The 17,685-nt window shown below is 37.4% G+C and overlaps 1 non-coding gene across 1 annotated transcript; it reads left to right on the forward strand.

The window, feature by feature from the left end:
* The first annotated feature begins 9,167 nt into the window (after window positions 1-9,167).
* Window positions 9,168-9,274, forward strand: LOC141589215 (small nucleolar RNA R71). Its single transcript, XR_012520165.1, has one exon. It is a non-coding gene; the product is annotated as a small nucleolar RNA R71 (small nucleolar RNA).
* The last annotated feature ends 8,411 nt before the right edge of the window (window positions 9,275-17,685 follow it).

Raw genomic sequence — 17,685 nt, forward strand, 5'->3', positions numbered from 1 at the left:
CTTTTTTTGTATAACTTTGGTCTATTTTTGTATAACTTTGGTTCATTTTTGTATAACTTTAGTCCATTTTTGTCTTAGATGAAAAAAAAGTATCTCACAAAAAAAAAACGAGATTTAAAACACGAAATCTTAAAAAAAACGTATAACAAGAAGAGATTTAAGAAAATGAATCAAAAATGAGAACTAACAAAATAAAAGACAACTAAAATATAATAAAAGACAAAAAAAATAATGAATGGAAAAAACAACTCAAAACATACAAATTAACACAAAACGAAAAAAAAAAAAAAGTCAGCGGTGGGGGTGGTGGGTGGTTATTTGGTGTCGGGTGGGGTGGTGGTGGGTGGTGGTGAATGAGGAAAAGAGGAATGAATGATTTATTTGAATTTTTTGATTTATTTGGATTTTTTGGGTTTTTTATTTATTTGGATTTTTGGGTTTTTTTATTTATTTGGGGTTTTTTTTAGAGTTTGAGAGAAGAGAGAAATGAAATGTGTAAGATGAAAGAGAAATGGATGAGCGGAAAACAAATATATAGTAAATTAGTGATTAATTAGAGTGGATTAGTGAAGGAGGAGAGAGATGGTGAGATTAGCTTATAAACACACTTTTTTGGGGTTGATCTCATCCCTCCATCTCCCTCCATCCAATGGCTCATAATAGAACTTATGGTCTCAATATAAATGTTGGCCTTAGTTGATCTCTGATCGGTCCGTTTCGTATTCACAAATAAATAGATGTGGTCGTTGGTCACGGTCGAATCAAAACACAATTTATAGCTTAACAAGCAACTCTACAATTAGTAAAGAGGCAAGTAAAGGTCGGATCCCAAGGGACGGGAGTTGAAATGAGATTTCTATTGTAACTAGTGGTGTCTAAGGGGTGTCACAAATTGGGTTGATGTAGAAGGTTACTAAACTAGAATAACAATGGAAATAAACAAGCAAGATGAATAAAAAGGGGTGTAAACAATTGATTAAAGGCACTAGGGTGTCATGGGATCATAGAGGAATCATGGGATATGATCATACAAACATGTTCTCAAATTATAAGCAAGCAATTATTGTTGTGATGGATTGAGTTGGGTTATATCTTACAATCCTAGGAAAGTTTGGGTCCAGGAGCCGAATCGATTAGATTGTACAACACCTACAAGTCGACTTAATCTTCCCTACTCAACAACATGCATGGTCTAATGAAACTCGAGTTGGGTTATGTCTTACAAGTCTCATTGAAAAGATAGGAGATGATAGTAAATGCAAGGATTCATAGGCTTAGCATTTCATCAAATATAACATGTGCATGAGTTGAGATCAAAACAAGCAAGCAAATAAAACATGAAAGCATATTAATTTAAGCATGAATCATTCCCCATGTTGGTTTCCCCTAATCACCCATTAACCCTAGCTAAGAGACTACTCACTCATTATCATGTTGATCATGCTAGCAATGTTGTAAATCATACCAACAATATGAAACATGATGAATAAATGAAAGTAATTAACAATAATTAAAAAGGGATTAAGAGATTATACCTACTAATGATTCCAATAATAAAGCAAGAATAATAGAAGTACTTGAATGCTAGATTGAGAGGTTGTCAATCTCCCAATAATAACCCAAATAATCTTCAATTACCCAAAATAAAGGATGAACAAAAGAGAGATTAAAGAACTAAAACTTGGATTAAAACTTGATTAATACTTGATTACAATATTGAAGAGAGATTTGATTGATATTAACTACACTAATTATTGATAAGAAGAACATGCTCATCTAATTAGACTAATGGGGTATTTATAGTGAAAATTAGGGAGGATGCATTAGGGTTAACTAAGGGCTAAACTAGTAATTACACTTTTAAGTTGAGCAAGGAGAAGCGGTATTTTTGGAGAGAAGGGCTTCTCTTTTCGTAGCTTGAAGAAGACAACCCGCGTTGTGAAGGAATCCGGGCGGATTAGGGTCGGGACGGCCGGATTTGGGCGATGGAATCCGAGCGGATTCTGGGGAATCCGGCGGATTCTTTCGAGGGGAATCCGAGCGGATTCCACTGGGACGCTTCGGATTGTGCAAGGGCAGGACGGGCAGATTGCTGACAATCCGCTCGGATTGTCAGTCAGCGTGGTAGCTTCTTCTTTTCTTCCCTTTTCTTCATAAATTCCTTGGGGATTTCCTTGGGGACTCAAGGATCCTTCCTCAACATTGCTCTTCTACTATGATATGTACAAAGGCCTTCTAATCTTGTCTCTCCTTGATGCTTGGTCATTGAATTTGATCAATTTAGTCTTGTTTTGCCATGAAAATGCAAGATTCTTACTCCTTTCCTACCAAGGGATCAAAATCTCAAAGAATATGCAAAACAAAGAACTAAAGATAAGAAATGACCCAAATAAGCACTAAAAAGCATGGAAACAAGGGTAATTCGGGGGCTAAATATGCGCCAATTATGGTCACATCAAATATCCCCAAACCAAACCTTTGCTCGTCCCGAGTAAAGAGGTGACAAAGACTAGGACCAATACTAACCTATCCTAATAATATAGCCGATATGAGACAATTAGCGGGTCTCACTCCGCCCCTTCAACTCACAACAAGACAACCATGAGGTAGGATGCCTTCTTGCAAGGCAAGGTGGGTCTTGCCAAAATGGCGACACATCCAAACATTAAGCACACAAAAACACATAGTGGATGCATCTACAAAAAGAATAGCCACTCCCTCATCAAGTGGCGGAAATTATCTACAAGGGAAGCAATTCAAGGGTACACAATCCTTCATAGATGCAATTTCTTCAAACTACTAAGCCTAGAAGGATACCAATAAATCACCTCCAAAATGTGTCAAGCTAGGTACCTTTGTCCTCAATCGTTAAATGCTTTTGTCAAGAGTAGACTCCCTATGGTGTTAGAAACACTGGAGGATCGCGGAATTCCCCCTCTTGCCTAGACAAGAAGAAGGGTCGTCCCCTCTCTACCATGCACAAAAATGGATATGATGGATAAAGGGATCAATAGATATTTGAGTTTCACTTTGGGAGTTTGCTTTTGTTTTTGTTTTCCCCCCAATTTCTTGTGGCATTTGACATTTGAGAACACTTTCTTTGCCATTTCTTTTTGATTTTTGGCATTTCAATACTTGACAACTTTTTGCATTTCTTTTTGAATATTTTCAAAGTCACCCCAATTAGTAACGAGGGTGCCTTGTATTTGAAGCTTAGGAGTCTATTTTTGCTCCTCTTTTCTTTTGATGCATTTTTGCAAACCTTCTTTCACTTTTCATTTCATTGAACTCAAATTGATTTCTTTTTGTGCCCATTCCCTTTGATGACAAAAATATATGGTAGAACATGGATGATGGATGTATGCATGGTTTCAAGGGTCACCTTGGAATAAACGGTAGCCAAGGAGTTATCACACCACAAGGTACTCTTGACTCGGCCTTAAACCATGGGTCAAAGGATACTAGCATGACACATCCTAGGGTGTTTTACAAGCATTCTAACAAGCAAAGTCTTAAGAACAAAAGGCATCTACTAGGGCCTATATACACTTGTCAAGCTTCCCAAGTAGACGGTTTCGCAAATTTTTTCTAACATGCAACTACATGCCATGATGCAACTAACATATAAACATCCTAATGCATATGATTCTACCAACTAATATGACAAATAATCTAAGTGCAAGTCCTAAGTTCACATTGTTATACCGCATCAATCAAAATAAAGCCACATAGTCATTAACATAAAGAGGAAAAAGGAGATTGGAAAGATCATACCATGCGGTCTTCAAATATCCTCATGTCTCGGATGTGGCGTAGTCAATCAATGTGAACAAGGATAAAACAAACATAATATATACAAGACAATATATACAAAGGAAATGAACTTGTTTTTGGGTTTTCAATTTTTTCAATTTTTATGATTTTTGAAATTTTTCAATTTTTATGGGTTTTTGAATAAGAGTTAAATGTTAGAATTCCCATCCCCACACTAATATGGGCATTGTCCTCAATGGCCAAAATGATGGAAATTATGCAAAGATGATGCATGATTTCTATACTAAATGCAATTCTATACTAAGCTACACTACATGATGCATGGTTTTTTTGTTATGACGGAGAGGATAATTTAGATTACCTCCCATTGTGTATGCATTAACTTCCCCAAACCGAGTAAGACACTATTGCTAATGTCCAAGGATGGGTATAGTTCATGCACACACTATGCTATGCATGAAACTAGTTTGTCATTTTGGATTTTACAAATGGGAACAATAAAATAAGAACACTTCAATGGTACCGAGGTGTGAGCCCTTTCATGTTGCTAGGACTAAACCAACAATGATCAAAATGAAATAAAATACAAAGAGATATAGACAAACCATGAGAGTGTAGGAGTCTCCAAGGCTTGCTAGTCTTTCATCATGCTATCATCATCACCACTTCCCTCATGAGAAGTGGTCACATTGTCACTTTCCTTGTCATTTGCTTCTTCACTTTCTTCCTCATCTTGCTCATCATCATCTTCACCATTTCTTTCTCCTTCCATTGCTTCTTCCTCAATATTATCATCAACTTATTCATCATTTCCAACAACCTCATTATCTCCCACCACGTCCCTAGATGCACCCGGAAATAAGACTTGTCTATCCGCCCAACTAGGCAAAGGACAAGATGGATCAAGGAGTCCTTGCCTAGCTAGATGTAGGAGGGGTGGATATTGAGCCAAATACGCATTTTTCCGATCTTCATGGGCTTGCTTGTGCATTGCTTGCATGAGAAGAGTCACATAGTCTTTCCCAATTTCAATTCCTTCCGGCTTGAACTCTTCATACTCAAAGGGGTAAGGCGGTATGATAATGGAAGAGGAGGGGGTTTCAAGATCATCCTTTTGTTGTTGAATGATATACTCGGCTTCTTCGGAAAGGGGAAGTAGATAATTGGTCCGGTGGACGCTTAGGCGACAAATCTTCGAGGTCAAGGTGAACGATCTAGCTTCACTAGTTAGCCATCCATATTTAGTGTCAAGGGGGTTATGGGTAACCCACTTGAACTTGTGAATCATAATGTGCATATCAATAAGATGGCCACCTTCCTTTGCTTTGTACTTCTTATCCTTATTGAAATTAGGATCAAAGTGCTTAGCTAGGACCGTGACTAGGCCGCCATTGACAATAACGGTCGTGCCCTTCTTCCCATTATCAACATTAAGCCATCTATCAACCAATAGCCTCAAAGAATTGTAAGGCTTGGTGTGAATTCTTCCGATATTCAAAGCCGATTCAAGGAGAATAAAATCGAGTCTTGTGAAATGATTGGTGTCTTTCCTAGCAATTATGGTATTTCCCACAACCTTGTGCCATACTCTTATGCCCGGATGATGGACCAAAAGAGCACGACATGCATGAAAATCCTCAAATTTCTTCCCGGAGATTGCCTCCCAAAGAGGTTCGGGGTCATACTTTCCATAACTCTTGAAATAACTTTCTTCATCACTAAGACCCAAAATTTCACCCAATTCCTTAAAGGTAATGCGTCTACTAACATTAGCTAGACGAAACTCGATATTTTCCCTATTCTCAACTTTGGTGACTTTGAAAGAACTTAAAAATTCCAAGACAAGGGAGGGGTATGTCAATTCCTTTGTTTCAAACAATTTCTCCAACCCCATGGCTTTGAAAAAGGCTTTTGTTTGTTCAAGAACACCCAATTTTTCCAAGGCATCTTTACATATGAATTTGGTGGATTGAATAGATTTCATAGCAAACTTGACAAAGGTATTTCTATGGGCATCGGAAATAAAAGCTACCTCCGGATAATGCAAAAGTTGATTAATTATCGGAGTAGAGGATGTTGATGGTCCCATAGAAGGTTGTTGTTGTTGTTGCACTTCCAAGTTTGGTGTTGCCACCACCATAGCCAAAGCTTTCTTTGTTTGAAGAGCCTTTTGCCTTTGTGAGAGTGCCTTAGCCTTTGGTGCCTTTGTTGCCTTTGTTGCACCCTTAGTCCTTGCCATTGATGAGCTTAACCAAGAAAAGAATGAAAAATCTTCAATATGTAGGATGCCCAAATCGATTTTAAGGTGAAAGGCTTTGCCTTTATGAAAACAAAAATCGACTCAAAGGTTGAAGATTTTGTTCTTGGTTTTGAATGTTGTTGAAGAAGGAGTGATTAATTGTTGTGGGAAGGATGGTTTGATTTGTTTTTGTTGAATGTTGTTGAGGGTTTTTGTTTTTATGATGGAGAGGATGAGGGTTTTGATGTTGTGGGTAGTGTTTATGAATGAATGAATGAAGGTGGGAGGGGTTATAAAGAGGCCGAAATTTTTAAAACTGCAGTGGTAATCCGTGCGGATTAGGCTCAATCCGTGCGGATTCTGCTTCTTCAATCTTTGCAAAAGCTCGCCTAAAGACGGGCGGATTTGGTACAATCCGCTCGGATTTGCTGAATACGGGACGGGCGGATTTCTTCAAAGACGGACGGATTTCAGTCCAGAGATTTTTGCTTGTTTTCTTTCAAAGAAAGACGGCGTCTTTTTTACAAGACGGCCGGATTCTTCAAGATCATGGATTTTTTGGAATCCGCTCGGATTCTTTAACGATCGGGAAAATTTCAAATTTCAGCTCGATTCGGGACGGGCGTCTTTTCGCGCGACGCGCTCGGATTGTATAAGACGGGCGGATTCTTGGGAATCCGCTCGGATTCTGGTCCTTTGTACACGGATTCATTCCATTCGTGCACAATGCATTTCCCTTTACCATTCTTCCATTCTTCTTCATTTCTTGTGTTCTTCATTGTGGGGGCACTACTAAGGCATGGATAGCCTAGACAATTCCATCCCCACACTAAGGTAAAGCACTACACATCAATTGAAATCGTTAGTCCCTCCCTTACTTCTCTCTTACATGACAATTATTTTGATCAAAGTAAATAAAAATCCAAAAATGACAAAAATGCAATACAAGAATTGAAATGTAAGTTAGGGAGTTAGAAATATTTACAAGTGGTGGTTTAGGGAGGACTCCACCAAACTCTCATTTTTGATGAGATGTCAAGGGGGCATGTTCAAGGTGTTGTTGATGTTGCTCAACACCTTGAAGAAGTAATCAAAAGCTTGTTCATTATTATGGTTGAGATCCTCAATAGACCGTGGCCCTTGTTGTTGATCATGATCGATGGCATGTCCAATGTAGGGATTAAAAATCCCTTCAAACTCGTCGTCCCAAAGACCACAAACTTCATTGAGTTGATCATTGAAAATATATTGCTTAGATGGAGACAACTCCCCCAATTTCTTCTCTTGGCCAATGAGGCCATCCTCTTCTTCCTTGGTTGATTTTGATGAGCTTTGCAAGCTCTCCTTGTCACAATTCACTTGCTCTTTGAATGGAGCATCTTCAATTTTCTTCCTCCATTGGAGTTCCGATTTCTTCCTTTCATCTTTTCGGCTATAATGATCAATCATGAAACATGGCTCATGCAAACGAGGAGCTCTCATGGTCTTGTCAAGATTAAAAGTTATGCTTTCATCTCCCACTTCTAGAGTGAGCTCTCCATGTTTCACATCAATCACCGCACCGGCGGTGTGTAGGAAAGGTCTTCCTAGGATGATTGGAATGTTGGAATCTTCCTCCATATCAACAATGACAAAGTCCACCGGGATGAAAAACTTCCCAATTCGCACGGGGACATCATCCCATATCCCTAATGGTGTCTTCGTCGATCTATCGGCCATTTGAAGTGTGATGTTGGTGCATTTAAGCTCTCCCATTCCCAACCTTTTACTCACCGAGTACGGCATGACACTCACACTAGCCCCTAGATCACATAAGGCTTTATTGATCGTCGTGTCGCCAATGGTACACGGTATTGAGAAGCTTCCCGGATCCTTTAACTTTGGAGGTGAACTCCCTTGAAGTATTGCACTACTCACCTTAGTGAAGGCGATAGTCTCAAGTTTCCGGATCGACTTCTTCTTTGTGAGGATATCTTTCATGTACTTTGCATAGGCCGGAACGTGGTTGATTAATTCCGTGAAAGGAATTGAGACTTCTAAATTCTTCACAATTTCCATGAACTTTCCAAGTTGATCATCAAATTTGGGCTTGGCTTGACGACTTGGAAAAGGAAGTCTAATCACAATGGGCTCCTTCTCTTTGGCCTTGTCTTCATTTTTCTTTGAACTTTCTTCTTTTGATGATTCTCCATCTTTGGAGTTTTGCACAATTTCTTCCTTTTCACTAGTTTCCACAACTTCATCCTCAACTTGCTTCTTTGGTGCTTCATACCTTGTACCACTTCTCAAGTGAATGGCACTAACCGTTTCATGTCTAGGGGGATTACTTTGAGGTGGTAATTGCCCCTTTTGTCTTTGTGAGCTTGAAGATGCTAGTTGAGTCAATTGTGTTTCCAACATCTTGGTGTGAGCTAGAATGTTGTTGATGGTGGTTTCTTTTGCTTGGCTATCTTTTTGCATTTGGGTGAAAAATTCTTGTTGATTCTTTTGCATTTGGAGGACCGCTTTTTGGACATCAAAGCCTTGGTCATTTTGGTGATTGTATGGATTTTGATTTTGGTAACCTTGGTTTTGATTGTAAAAGGGTCTTTGATTTTGGTTTCTCATGGGTGGTGGAGTGTATGTTGTTTGAGGGTTTTGAACATTTTGGCTTTTGTATGAGAGATTTGGATGGAACTTGGTGTTTTCATTGTAAAAATTTGAATAAGGGGTACCACTTTTGTAAGCTTGGAAAGCGTTAACTTGTTCGGTTGTTCCCCTACACTCACTTGGGTCATGACCCAAAGTTCCACAATTCTCACATATCCCACTTGGGATTGATGAGGATGCCGTCATGGCATTGACATGATGCTTCGATGATTTTGAGTTTTCCTCAAGTCTAGCCATGGCTTGTTCAAACTTCAAGTTGATTGTGTCAATGTGAGCACTAAGTTGAGCACCCAATTGAGTAACGGAGTCCACTTCATGCTTTCCTCCTCTAGTAGCCTTGCGAGGTCTACTATATTGTGAATTATGGACCGCCATTTCCTCAATCTTGTTCCATGTTTGATTGTCATCAACTTCGGTGAACATTCCATTTGATCCCATATTGAGAATGTTCCTAGAATCTTCATATAAACCATTCCAAAATTGTTGCACCAAAAACCATTCGCTAAGTCCATGGTGAGGACATGAGCGACAAATTCCCTTGAACCACTCCCAAGCTTCATACAAAGACTCTTCATCCCTTTGCTTAAAACCCGTAATTTGAGCTCTTAGCATGTTGGTCTTTTCCGGTGGGTAGAATTTTTTGTAGAAAGCTAGAGCCAACTTTTTCCAAGAATCTATTCCAAGGGTGGCCTTATCAAGGCCCTTCAACCATTGCTTCGCGGTGCCGATTAAGGAAAAAGGAAATAAGACCCATCTAATTTGGTCTTGAGTCACTCCCGTTTGAGAGATAGCATCACAATAATCGCAAAAGGTTTCCATATGAGAATGAGGGTCCTCACTAGGCATTCCCCCGAATTGGCTCCTCTCAACTAGTTGGATGAAGGCGGACTTGGCAATAAAATTTCCGGTGAGATGTTGCGGTGTAGGAGTACCATTTGGTAGATTCTCCTCGGTGGGTACGGAGTGTGACGAGAATTTTGGCATTGTAGGTGGATTTTGTGGGGTATTGTGTAATGGGTTTTCTTCTCCTTCTATTGCGAAAGGATTGACAAACTCACTAGTGGGTTGAACAACTTCACCAACACCTCTCAAATTCCTCCTAACAAGTCTCCTATTATTCGTCAAGGTTCTTTCGATTTCACGGTCAAAAGGTAACAAATCACTTTGTAACCTTCTAGACATGCAAAATATCAAACAACTTAAAAACAATTAGAACAAACCTTGAGGATTTTTACTTCCTCAAGGCGAAGAAAGACACAACTAATAACAAAAAGGAAATCTAAATCAAACAAACACCGTCCCCGGCAACGGCGCCATTTTTGATCGGTCCGTTTCGTATTCACAAATAAATAGATGTGGTCGTTGGTCACGGTCGAATCAAAACACAATTTATAGCTTAACAAGCAACTCTACAATTAGTAAAGAGGCAAGTAAAGGTCGGATCCCAAGGGACGGGAGTTGAAATGAGATTTCTATTGTAACTAGTGGTGTCTAAGGGGTGTCACAAATTGGGTTGATGTAGAAGGTTACTAAACTAGAATAACAATGGAAATAAACAAGCAAGATGAATAAAAAGGGGTGTAAACAATTGATTAAAGGCACTAGGGTGTCATGGGATCATAGGGGAATCATGGGATATGATCATACAAACATGTTCTCAAATTATAAGCAAGCAATTATTGTTGTGATGGATTGAGTTGGGTTATATCTTACAATCCTAGGAAAGTTTGGGTCCCGGAGCCGAATCGATTAGATTGTACAACACCTACAAGTCGACTTAATCTTCCCTACTCAACAACATGCATGGTCTAATGAAACTCGAGTTGGGTTATGTCTTACAAGTCTCATTGAAAAGATAGGAGATGATAGTAAATGCAAGGATTCATAGGCTTAGCATTTCATCAAATATAACATGTGCATGAGTTGAGATCAAAACAAGCAAGCAAATAAAACATGAAAGCATATTAATTTAAGCATGAATCATTCCCCATGTTGGTTTCCCCTAATCACCCATTAACCCTAGCTAAGAGACTACTCACTCATTATCATGTTGATCATGCTAGCAAGGTTGTCAATCATACCAACAATATGAAACATGATGAATAAATGAAAGTAATTAACAATAATTAAAAAGGGATTAAGAGATTATACCTACTAATGATTCCAATAATAAAGCAAGAATAATAGAAGTACTTGAATGCTAGATTGGGAGGTTGTCAATCTCCCAATAATAACCCAAATAATCTTCAATTACCCAAAATAAAGGATGAACAAAAGAGAGATTAAAGAACTAAAACTTGGATTAAAACTTGATTAATACTTGATTACAATATTGAAGAGAGATTTGATTGATATTAACTACACTAATTATTGATAATAAGAACATGCTCCTCTAATTAGACTAATGGGGTATTTGTAGTGAAAATTAGGGAGGATGCATTAGGGTTAACTAAGGGCTAAACTAGTAATTACACTTTTTAAGTTGAGCAAGGAGAAGCCGGTATTTTTGGAGAGAAGGGCTTCTCTTTTCGTAGCTTGAAGAAGACAACCCGCGCTGTGAAGGAATCCGGGCGGATTAGGGTCGGGACAGCCGGATTTGGGCGATGGAATCCGAGCGGATTCTCGGGGAATCCGGGCGGATTCTTCGAGGGGAATCCGAGCGGATTCCACGGGACGCTCGGATTGTGCAAGGGCAGACAGGCAGATTGCCGACAATCCGCTCGGATTGTCAGTCAGCGTGGTAGCTTCTTCTTTTCTTCCCTTTTCTTCATAAATTCCTTGGGGATTTCCTTGGGGACTCAAGGATCCTTTCTCAACATTGCTCTTCTACTATGATATGTACAAAGGCCTTCTAATCTTGTCTCTCCTTGATGCTTGGTCATTGAATTTGATCAATTTAGTCTTGTTTTGCCATGAAAATGCAAGATTCTTGCTCCTTTCCTACCAAGGGATCAAAATCTCAAAGAATATGCAAAACAAAGAACTAAAGATAAGAAATGACCCAAATAAGCACTAAAAAGCATGGAAACAAGGGTAATTCGGGGGCTAAATATGCGCCAATTATGGTCACATCAATCTCTTCTATATATATATATATATATATATATATATATATATATATATATATATATATATATATATATATATATACATAAATTAAAAAAAAAATTACATTAATAAAAATGCAATTCTTATATTTTCATAGAGAGTCTTATTCTCCTCTATGATATCCGTCCACTCCTCCTTGGCTATTTGAGGTTCCGTTCGTGCATTGCTATATCGTCATATAGCCGCAATCTCGCCGCTTTTCGTCAAGCCATCTTCTTTGGCGTCCTTCAAGATAGATCGAGCATCCGCAAGGTAGCTCCCGAAACTTTCTTCAATGTGGAGCAACCGGCGGATGAAACTGTTGTTGTTCTCGATCATAGTAAGAGTCTTAAGGATGATATCATTCATTTTGTTGGAGTTTGGAGTTTGTTTGAAAGATTAAGTAGGGTTTATTTGGAGTTTGTTTTAGCAGTTAGGGTTTGGAGATGTATAGTGAGATAATGGAATGTTAGTTGAGATAATGCATGTATTTATACTAAGCAATGTGTGGTTTGAGTTGTTTTTTAATTAATATATATGTTAGGAAGTTGTGCCATAATCATCATCATATCTCTCTCTGCTGCTTCAAATCTTATTACTAACCCTTCTCATTCCATATTGTCCGTTCATATGCACAGGGATGGCAGTAATAATGCATGCATCGGAATTATAACGGGCCGTAATTATGCATGCATCTAGTAATATTTAATTTTTTATTTTTTATTTTTTAAGAACAAACAACAACAGTTATTTATAAACAACCCGTTGTCTTTAGTTATAACAACGGCTTTGCATATTACAACCCGTTGTTATAACTTTCACCCCAAAATTGAGTCACATTTTCCACAACGGGTTTTTATACTTAAAACCGTTGTTAATAGTTTTAACAACGAGTTCCTTAAGAAAACCAACCGTTTTTAAAACCTTTTACAACGGACGCTTTAACAACGTCCGCTTTTTTATATAACAACGGTTTTTAACCGTTGTTATAGCCTGTATCTGTAGTAGTGTATACATATAACAAGTGAATCTAAAACCCACTTCTTCAATTAGAAGGAATGTATTCAATACATGTCTTGAGTTTTGTAGATTCTTGCAATCCTAAGATTATGTGCAACTTAAGAGATGGTCTTGAGTAGGACATCAATGAGTTGGAATCAATGAATTGATCATGGTATAAAATTTTTCCCGATAAATCGAGAAGTTGTGTTTATACATGAAGTTTAGTGGGAGTTACGGTAATTTTAATTAGTCTAATATGTGGATAACATATTGATCATTGAGAATGATTTAAGACTTTTGGAGTATTATAATACATCTTTAATATCCGGATTTATGGAGATAAATCTATATGATATTAGCGTCAAATAAGAAGTCTTATGTTGATAAGATTCATGATTAGTTCAATCGAGTTGAACATATTTGATTGATTCCATTTGCTTCCGCTGCCGGATCAATTAAATAAATAATTATGTATAACACTTCATATACTTTGAGTATGATGAATTGTTTCAAATCGAATTTAAGTAATAGTTACCAAATAACCATAAAGATTACCCTTAAGTGCTTGCAGAAGCATTGAGGATGTAATGCAAAGTGCTTGAAGAAGCATTAAAGGTGCAAAGTTAAGTGTTTTTGATGCAATTAACTAATTTGTGTAAGGGTATTACACAAATGACAATTGACAATTGAGATTGCGAAAGGTTTCAGACAAAACCATATTCAAAACACGTGAAGATGGTTAAGGAACTATTGTGGCTATGTTATTTAAGAAATAGATTTGCTAGAATCGTTCTAGGCAATAAAGAACTATGAGAGATATTTACAACGGAAATTGAGTACATTTGCAATCATGAGATGTGCAAGAGAATGGATCCCTCACACTGTGAAAACAGTGGGAGCTATTTTAAGGCTAGAGAGCTTATGTCTAGATTGGATCTAGACACGTACTCAGAAAGTGTTGTAATGCAAATGTATACATTACAAAGGAAAACGAGTATGTAGTAAAGGTACAAGAAGTTAATAAAACCTATTAACCAAAGCCTTCTCATAGGCTTAACATAATGAGTCATGTCATTTCAATTGGATTGAGATGAACAACTACATACATGATCAAATTGGATTATAAAAATATGAAGTAGTAATCAGGTATTTACTATTCATATGAGATAATCACATTTTTCGTTCGAGTTTTAAATCTAAAAACTCCTTTTATACTTTGTTACATCCAAACGGGTTGTAGAGACAATATTGAACCCCGTTAAAGTGAACCCGGATTAACATGGTATTTGCCCATAGTCACTTGTATGAGGTGACGTCTCGAAGTGACTAGTGTGTGATGCGATTGATGGCAAGTTCAAGTGCCATAGAGGCATGTGAGATGACTAGTCGATCACATAGACAGACTGTTAGGAACACTTTGTCGGGCAGTGACCCCTTATAGAGTTATGGCAAATTTATAAAGCCTGGTCGTTGCGAGAGCTACTATAGTATTCTAATGAGTCGATTCTTTTGACTAAAGATTGTTCGCCTAAGGTGGCATGGTTTCAGATTAACTTTGATTTATGTTACTACGACCTTCGTAAATGGGTCAAATGTGCATATTTTGGGTTATGATGGCTGTGGCTAGTTAAAGGGAATAGTGCGATAGGAATTGTCCACCCCCTTGTCAGGGTTAAAACAATATCTCACGGCCACTCGAGGAGTAATGAGCTGGAAATGCGTGGCCACGCTCGGAAGGTATCTATGGTAGATAATTCCGGTCAATCAGTTATTCTCCAGATCGAGGAAACCACTCTCGATGTGATCACTTGCAAGTACGACCTGAAAGACACATTGCATTGAGTGGGAGATACTAATAGGACAAGAGAATTGGTGACTTTGTCGAGGACAAGTGGGAAATTGTTGGAGTGTCCCCGACAATAATGCGATCACAATTGTCGATCATGATGATCACATGTTTAAATCTCATTTTAAGAATACGTAAGGGATGATTCAATTATATAGTCAACTGACCAACATTAATCGGTAACGATTGGCTTGCTAGAGTTTGACGTTACTGTCGTGGGACGGTGGTGATCAGTTGATCCCTTAAGGTCACACCTAAAGGATGATGCCCTTATCTGTAAAGTTGATTAATTGTATGACGATGCAAGTTGATCAATTCCTTAAAATTGAACAATTCAATTTGTGAGAGAAAATAATCATCTTATTGTAATGGGATTAAATAAGATTTATTTTAGTAATAAAATGTTTTGTTACTAAAATTGTTTATTGTTTGAGAAACAATAGAGATAAGAATGAATGGTTAATTATAATTACAAAATGTTGTGAATTATAATTATATGACCCATTTTATTTATGTGATCAAGTATCACTAGTCAATTTATTGTATGTAATTTAATTAATTCATGAAATGATATTTATGTGATAAATATGCATCAAATTAATTAATAACATGTAACATACTACATGTGACATATTATGTGACAATTGACAAATTGACAAAATAAAATGGTAGTCCATTTTATGATAAAAGGACCGAAATATTGGGTAGTCTAGGGTGTTAGAATGATGTTATTTTATTAGTAGAATTATACATCATGATGGCTAGTAAAGACTAGCTTACACACCTAGTGTGTTGTGAAGAGAAAAAGGAAAAAGCAAGATGCCTTTTTAGCTCTTTCCCCCTTGCCTCCATTGGTTTCCTCTACACTCTTTTAAGAGTGTTTTGTTCTCTTATAACACTACACACTAAAATCATTTTTCCATTCATGCATTCAAAATCTCTACAACTCTCACAACTCTCTAAAATGTCTTAGAATCTTCATAAATTGTTCATTTTTAGATTACTAATATTATTAGTGTAATATATGAGTATTAATAATAAATTTTAAGGTAAACTACTAAACAAATATCTAGTAAATATTATTTAGTGGGATTATGGATAATCTTGGGTGCAATCAAGAGGAGAATCTCTACTTTGGGATTTTTGGAGGATCATCCTAATATTCATTATAGCTCAAGAACTAACAAGTAGGAGATCTTGTTGGTGCCCAAAATGGCCGAAAATTTGATGGTGAGAAAACGATTTTCTTATCTCTTCTTATTTAGTTTGCATGCATAAGATCTTTAAGTTTTTATGACTAAAACTTTAAACTAAAATATGTGATATTTAAAATATGATTTCTAACATCTTCATATACTTTCCCCATTTCACCTCTTAACCTAATTTCATTCGAAATTTCCCCCAAATTTTGTCCTTCAAAATTCCACCAAATTTCCGCAATAATCCAAATTAAACCCTAATTATTGAGAGATTGTTCATCCATCACCATCTATCACTGCTGTAATGTATGTAAGTTGTCCTTCAATCTCTTGTTTGATTTCTGTTATTTTGATTAGGCTATTGAGAGATTTGTTTGTAGGCTATTGTTTGATTTCTGTTATTTTGATTTATGTCGTGAAATTCATTATTAATCATTGCTCTTAAATTTTTATTTGTTTTTTACCCTAATTTCTTGGTTTATAATTGATGAGCATTGAATTAGATTAATTTTGGTCATCCTGATTTATGGGTTTTCAATTTCTGTGTTTATAATTGATGGCTATTAAATTAGGTTATTTCTGGGTTTTGAATATTTGGGTTTTAATTAGTTTAATTCTGTGTTTTGAATTTCTGGGTATTGTATTTCTGAGTTTTGCATTTCTATGCCTTAGTTTAGGCTTTCCCATCTTTGAATTTCTCCTTGTTGTGGATATATTGTAGGAAAGATGAGCAGCAACGCGTCTATAGTTCAGGGTATACAGGATAAGATTGATCGCATATTGGGTGAGTCTCCAAAACTATTTCAGCGTTTAGATGTTGTTTTGGCACCAACCGCCGTGTGGGGTATGTTGACTGGCCAAGACCCGGTGCTCCAACTTCTGCGGCCTCTTTTCGTGAATATTCCAGGTCCATCTCACGCTCCAATCCATGGTGGTGTCGTCTCAAATAGTAAGTTGCTGTATACATAGGAGTTAGGTTTGTTGTGATATTTGTGATTGGCAACTACCAGTTTCATGAAACATTCGTATGTTTGGTCTGTTGCAGGAATGGTTGCCAATAAACGGGAGGAACTGAAACGGCTGACTAATGAGGTGGTCCTTCTATTTGAAAGGATCCGAAATGTCTTGTCCTGGGATGTAGTGGTGGATATATGTCGTGCGAGTAAGATAATTGTGAATTTCCCAGAAGGACAGCATGAGTACCTCAGGATTCTGGATGTTTATTGTGATCATTTAGAGTCCCTACACGAAGACAAGCTTAGAGAAGACAGGCTTCGAGAGCTTGACTCTTCTCCTTCTTCGATGACGATTCAAGCATACCGATGAATGAGTTTATTCAAAGGGGGCAGGCAGGGTATGGAGGCTGAGGGGTTCTAGCTTGCTGTTGAACAATATGTTGTATTTGCTCTGATGTAAGGGTATGAAGGCATTAAGGGATGTATTTGCACTGATGTAAGGTGATGTATGCTAGAAATCTTGTTTCATTAACGGTTGTCTTGTTGTTGAACAATATGTTGTAATTCAACAAATTTCTTTCACCCATCTTTGTCCGATTCATCAGTTCAGTATGCCAAGTGCAGTATTCGTTTCATTTCCGTCTGCTAACCAAATGCAATTCCAAAAATTACAGTTTGTAATTGTCATTGCCATTACAAAAATTGCAGTGTGTAATGTTACAAAAATTTCCGTCTGCTGGTGGAATGTTAGTAGTATTAAAATATCAGATCAAAGTCATTACAACCAGTACAACCATTTCAGACATTGGCCTCCTAGCTAAGAAACAAGTATAATACAATTCATATAGAGCCTAAGCTAACAAAATCCAGCAGCATGACACCAATTCACATCAGCACTGCTCATTACCCCTTGAAACTTACTCTGTACTTGCC

Source organism: Silene latifolia, chromosome 6 (genome assembly GCF_048544455.1).
Source record: "Silene latifolia isolate original U9 population chromosome 6, ASM4854445v1, whole genome shotgun sequence".
NCBI classification, from domain to species: Eukaryota; Viridiplantae; Streptophyta; class Magnoliopsida; order Caryophyllales; family Caryophyllaceae; genus Silene; species Silene latifolia.